This window comes from Giraffa tippelskirchi, chromosome 3, assembly GCF_054371585.1.
Source record: "Giraffa tippelskirchi isolate mGirTip1 chromosome 3, T2T-mGirTip1v1.2.pri, whole genome shotgun sequence".
Classification (NCBI taxonomy): Eukaryota; Metazoa; Chordata; class Mammalia; order Artiodactyla; family Giraffidae; genus Giraffa; species Giraffa tippelskirchi.
The window spans coordinates 25,175,375-25,181,484 of NC_137277.1; the positions used below are offsets into that span (position 1 = coordinate 25,175,375).

General features: G+C 45.9%; 1 long non-coding RNA gene and 1 other non-coding gene across 2 annotated transcripts; both read left to right on the forward strand.

Moving 5' to 3' along the window:
- The first annotated feature begins 3,774 nt into the window (after positions 1 to 3,774).
- On the forward strand, positions 3,775 to 3,846 carry TRNAQ-UUG (transfer RNA glutamine (anticodon UUG)). The gene has a single exon. It is a non-coding gene; the product is annotated as a tRNA-Gln (tRNA).
- Positions 3,847 to 4,005: 159 nt separating this feature from the next.
- Positions 4,006 to 5,461, forward strand: LOC145542847 (uncharacterized). Its single transcript, XR_014080188.1, has 2 exons — positions 4,006 to 4,261; positions 4,745 to 5,461. It is a non-coding gene; the product is annotated as an uncharacterized LOC145542847 (long non-coding RNA).
- The last annotated feature ends 649 nt before the right edge of the window (positions 5,462 to 6,110 follow it).

The following is a 6,110-nucleotide window of genomic DNA, read 5'->3' on the forward strand; positions in this document are numbered from 1 at the left end:
TATGTGCATTTTCCTTAACATAAATAATATCTCAATAAAATGATTTTTTTAAAGTGAGGTGGAGGGCTTCCCTGGTGGCTCAGTGGTGAAGAATCCACCTGCCAAAGCAGGATACCCGTATTCGATCCCTGGTCTGTGAAGATCCCACAAGCCACAGAGTGACTAAGCCCGTGTACCACAACTATTGCGCTTGTACTCTAGAGCCAGGGAACCACAGCTGCTGAAGCCCGTGTGCCCTAGAGCAACAAAAGCTGCCACAAAAAGAAGTCCGCACACCACAACTAGAGAGTAGCCCCTACTTGCTGCAACTAGAGAACGCCAACATGCAGCAATGAAGACCCAGGGCAGCCAAAAAAAAAATGAAGTGGCTCAGATTTCCTCACCAGAGCCTGGGGAATGCCAGGCCCAGAGCAGGAGGCTGGACAGGAGGGGTTGGGATGTGGCCAGTGGAGACTCAGGGCATGTCACCCTGCACAAGTCGGCACTGGTGGCTTCCCTGGCATAATCAGGGTTCACAAGGCAAGATAGTGACTTGTGGCAGATCTCACCTATCCTGGGTGGCCAGGAAAAAGAGCAAGGCTCATTCTATCCCAGTTAACTGTGAGCATCCTAGCATGGTTACAGGAAACAGACTGAACATAGCCTTGAGAGTGATATGAATACTTTCCACCTTGACTACTCAAAGCATTATCATCCCTACTCCATGGTCTGTTCATTTACAGGCTCATAAGAAATGGGAGAATATCTTTAAAGCTCCTAATCCTGGACTTCACCCCTGTTTTCTTAAACCCTGGCCTCATTGTACTTTCTGGGGAGTCTGCCCCAGTTCAGCCCTCAGTCACAGGCGCCACAGCTGAAGCTACGCTAACCCACCTCCAGCAGAGCCCTGAACTCCCCTAGCTCAGGAGCCACCCTGTGGAGGCTTGAGAATCTATCCTCACAGATGTCATGAGATGTCATCTTTAGGATGTCACACACAGTGGATTAAAAGAAACTAGTTATACTGGGGCAGGGAGATTACATGTTGTCTCTGTTATCACACATATATATATATATATATATATATATATATATACACTATATATATTTTAAAAGTGTATAATATATATATTTTAAATATACATATATTTAAATATATTTAAATATATATATAGTGTGTGTATGTATGTGTGATGCTAAAGGGTCTCTGAACACAAAACTAGATTGTTGTTTCTTCATCCTAAGTTCCCCTGTGCCCTCTAATGGGGTTCAGGGAACATGTCTGTTAAGGCACTAGCCACGCTCAAAGATAAGCAAGTCCCAAGGGATTCATAGCCCAACCAAGGAGGAGAGGGAGGGAAGATGGGAGAGACTGAGCCACAGAACACAATTTCTTATAATTCCAATGAGTCATGACAAAAGTTGTAAGAGAGATGATTCTTTTACATCCCTTGGGGAATGAGAAAGTAGGGCTGGTAAGATTTTGTTCAAGTTGAGAAAGAAGGTGGCTGCTGCTAAGTCACTTCAGTCATGTCCGTGACCCCATAGACGGCAGCCCCCCAGGCTCCCCCGTCCCTGGGATTCTCCAGGCAAGAACACTGGAGTGGGTTGCCGTTTCCTTCTCCAATGCATGAGAGTGAAAAGTGAAAGTGAAGTCGCTCAGTCGTGTCCAACTCTTCGCAACCCCATGGACTGCAGCCTACCAGGCTCCTCCGTCCATGGGAGTTTCCAGGCAAGAGTACTGGAGTGGGTTGCCACTGCCTTCTCCGAAAAGAAGGTGGAGGGAATTGCAAAGGAAGAACTAGGGAGTAGATTAGGGAGAAGTGGGAATAGGAGGGCAGTAAGTCCTTCTCCTTCACACTGGAGAGAGAAACCATGCATACACTTTCAAAGGATATAATCATCACCCTTTAGTAGTTTCTGCAGTAGCTTTTGAAAAATTAATTGCAATACACTTTAGCCTGTACTGAACCCTTGCAAGAACAAACTAGATGGGAAGACTGAGGTCCAAAGCTGCCCAAGTCATTTGATGTTAAGTCAAGTTGATATTACATCACTCCAGCCTCGAGAGAGGGATACCCTTATCTCACCATAGAAACTCAAGGGGAATTTGGTTATTTCTTCAAAAAGGAAAATCGTTAATGTTTCTTCTAACAACATATAAGAGTTATATATATATATATATATATATATATATATATATATATATATATATATAAAGGGCCTTCATAAATTTATTCCCAGGAGATAACTGTCATCAATAGACCTTTTTGGGTTTGGACTAAGCAGGTTCTTGACTATATGTAACAGAAAAGGACTCCAGGTAGCTTACGTAGAAAACGGGCTTATTAGGAGGATCATACATAGTTCATAACAGCAGAGGGAAAGCAAACTCAGAAAAATGGGCAAGAATGAAGGGAAACTAGGCAACCAGGAACCTGCCAAGGTCAGGATCCTGGACAATCTACTAAGGATGCCACGTCTGCTGCCAGTGGACATGGCATGACTGCCATCACTGCCTCTGAGACTCGGCGTCACAGGCACCACCACCAGCCAGCTAAGTTCTAAAATGTTCCTGCTTCTGGATTCTACCAAGTCCAAATGGCTAGGGTAAGGACACACACTTTCACTCTGGCAGCCAGGAGCCTGGAAAGTGAGTATGTCGCACAGCTTTGCTGTCACCCAGTCCCATACAGTGTTGAATCCCTCAAGAAATCATATGGCCCTTGGCAAATATTCATCGTATCTGTATGCGTTCAGCTTTTCTGTTTGTGTGTAAGTGAGATTTTATTATACACACTAATTGGTAAGTAGATTTTCGTTTTGGTTTGTTTAGGATAGTGTATCTTTTCATGCCAATACAATAATTTTCCCCCTAAATTCTTGCACAGTATGTATTGTATAGATATTGTCAATATTTATTTAATCATTTTCACACGATGGACATTTATTTTTATTCTTTACTATTATAAACCACACAGCTGAGAACATTCTTGACCAACTGGCACTCATCCTAATAGTTCCTAAAGATAAAGTTCCAAAAGTGAAACTGCTGAGCAAATGGCCTATAAAATTATGTCGCCAGATCGACCTTAAGAGACATTATCCATTTACACCTTCACTAAAACTTACGAGAAAGTCCAATATCGACTGTCTTTCACTGATCTGCTTCTAATTTTGTTAGAAGGAACCATCCACTAAGTAGCAGGAGAGGGAAATGGAAATTCCCCTGTGCAAATTTCTTGGCGCTCTAGCCACGTGGAACGCCAAGGAGTCAGGTGGGGCGCACTTCCTGGCAGCGATTCGCGCTCGGGGCACCAGAACCTTGAACCGCATTCGCCCCACGTGCCAGTCGGCTTCCCTCCCGGCTCTGCCAAGATAACCTATCCATAGCACCCTTTGTGTAAATAAATAAACAATATGAAGCCCAGGATGGGAGCGCCGAGCCTCCTGCTCGTGAGCTGGAGGTCAGAGCCAGCCCTCTCAGGTCCAGCATTGCTAAGACCGATCCCGCCAGCCTGCCACACTCCGTGCTTCCCCAAACTCGGTGAGGACCCCTGGGGGAGAGCAGAGGGAGAGGCCACAAGAAATGACACCCCGGAACCGGGAATGTATGGGACGCCGGGGATGCAGAAGCCCTCGCCGCTCCGCTTCGGCCCGCCCCTGCGGCTCGGGGCCCAGAGCCCATAGTTGAGCGCCAACGGACACTGGGCACCTACTACTGCTTTCCAGAGGCAGCCTCACGCACCCGCTATGTGGCTTGAGAAGACTCCCGGCCGCCTAAAGCAGCCAGCAGGTCCCATGGTGTAATGGTTAGCACTCTGGACTTTGAATCCAGCGATCCGAGTTCAAATCTCGGTGGGACCTCTCCAAACCTTTTGGTTCTACAATTCCTATTTTGGATGCCTCCGGCGGTAGTGGCTATCTCGTGCTGTGCCTTCTCCCCAGTGACCTATCGGACCGCGGTTTAGGCTCCCCCGGTCTTTCTCAAGATGCTTTCATTTCAGAGTCGGCCTGAAGGTTGCCGCACGCATGCGCAAAAGCCCAGGCGGAAAAGTAAGCGTGTCTGTGGGACTCGGAGCAGGACTTTACCCTGCAGGGACTGTCAAAGGCGCCCGCAGGGTCTCCAGCATCCTGCTTCCGGCGGGGAACAGCAGCAGTCTTCGGGTCTAGGAGACGCCCCCTGCCCGCGCAAGCTGCCTGGAATCCTTCTTCCCATTGGCTAACGTGCCAAACATTCTGCTCTGGGAGCCGGGAACTAAATGGCCCGAGCGAGCCGAAGGTGAGGGAATAACCGGCGTGTGTTTGGGGATCGCTCCGCCCGGCAGTCGGTCTGATACTGAAATGTGTTTGTCTGGATTGTCCGCCACACGGGCAGTAGACTTCGAGGTTGTTTGTCTTTCAGTCGAAAAAAAAATCCCTTAGTCAAGGAATCCGTTCTTCAGTCCGTTTCGGCCGGTCAGGCTGTCTGCCAGCGGTTTCTCGTCGTATCGATGGGCTGTTTCTCCCAGGCAGACGATAGGAAGCTCCGTGGGATTCCCCCACAAGGCTGAGCGAATCTCTTTTGGCGAATTTGCCCAGGGTCGGTATTTGGGTGCTGAGCACGCGCACGTGATTTGCAGGAAAGATTGTACCTCTGGGATAGCCGCGAAGAGAAGGGAATGGAGTGTTGTCTTCTGGGTTGGTATCTGGGTTCTAAGATCTGTCTGACTCTCGGGGATAAGTGACGAGGGAGCCCGCTGACGCATTTGTGATCTTCCTACAGGGTGATTGGCACTGTGGTTATGTGGTCCCGCGCCTTGGGAGGATGCCATGGAAGCAGAATACTCACTCTTCTCTTCCCTTCTCTCATCCTGAGCACCCTTCCTCCCCAACCCACGCCACACACTGCTTAAACATTTGCATGGATCTGTGTGTATGAGCGATCCCAGCTTCAGAAATACCTAGGCATGAGATGTGGGAGGACCTGCACTATCAAATATTAAAGTTTGTTATCAACTCTAAGCTGTAGGAATTAAGACAGTGTGGTACTAGGGCAGAGAAAGACAAACATACGAGTAGAACGGAATAGAGCGCCCAGATACAGATGCATTCATACTTGGACAGTGATTTATGATAAATATAGTACAATAGAGAAGTGGGAAAAGGACCTTTTTTCAATAAATTATTCTGGGATCATTGAGTGTCCATATGGAAAAATATGAAATCAAATTCCTCCCAGTTTACAATAACACAGCAATACATTCTAGATGAATTATAGACTTTAATGTGGGGAAAAAAAGCAATAAAGTTTTGGAATACAATACAGGGGAATATCTTCATGACCTCAGGGAAGAGAAAGTCTTCTTAAGACACAAAAGATTCTAAAAGCTTGATATATATCACCATATTAATATGATATTGTATGTTCTTATCAAAAGACCCCAATAAGGAAGTGAAAAATTAAGCCATAGAAAAGGAAAATATATTTGTAATGCATAACTGACAATGAGTATCTAGAGTATGTTAAAAGCTCCTAAAATTCAATAAGAAAAAAAGAAACCTAATGGAAAATTACAAAAGACTTGAACTGGCACTTCATAAAAAAAAAAGGAAATCCAAAATAACCTACACACATGAGAAGATGCAACGCATCAGTCATCAAGAAAATGCAAATTCAAAGCCCAGTGAGCTATGGTGGATTCATGTCAATGTATGACAAAACAAATACAATATTGTAAAGTTAAAAAAAATAATAATAAAATAAATAAATAAAAGCCCAGTGAGATACTATTACACACTTAACCAGATTGACTATGCTGAGTGTTGGGCTTCCCTGGTGGCTCAGATGGCAAAGAATCCGCTGCCTGCAATGCGGGAGACCAGAGTTCGATCCCTGGGTTGGAAAGATCCCCTGGAGGAGGGCATGGCAACCCACTCCAGTATTCTTGCCTGAAGTCAGACATGACTGAGCGACTAAGCACACAGCACATGCTGAATGTTACCAAGATTATGGAATACTGTGAATTCTCAGAGGAGTGTAAGTTGGTGAGAAGTTGAAGATATCATACCCTGTGGTCTGGCAATTTTACTCTTGTGTGTGTGTGTTAAGTCGCTTCAGTCGTGTCTGATTCTTTGTGACCCTGTGGACT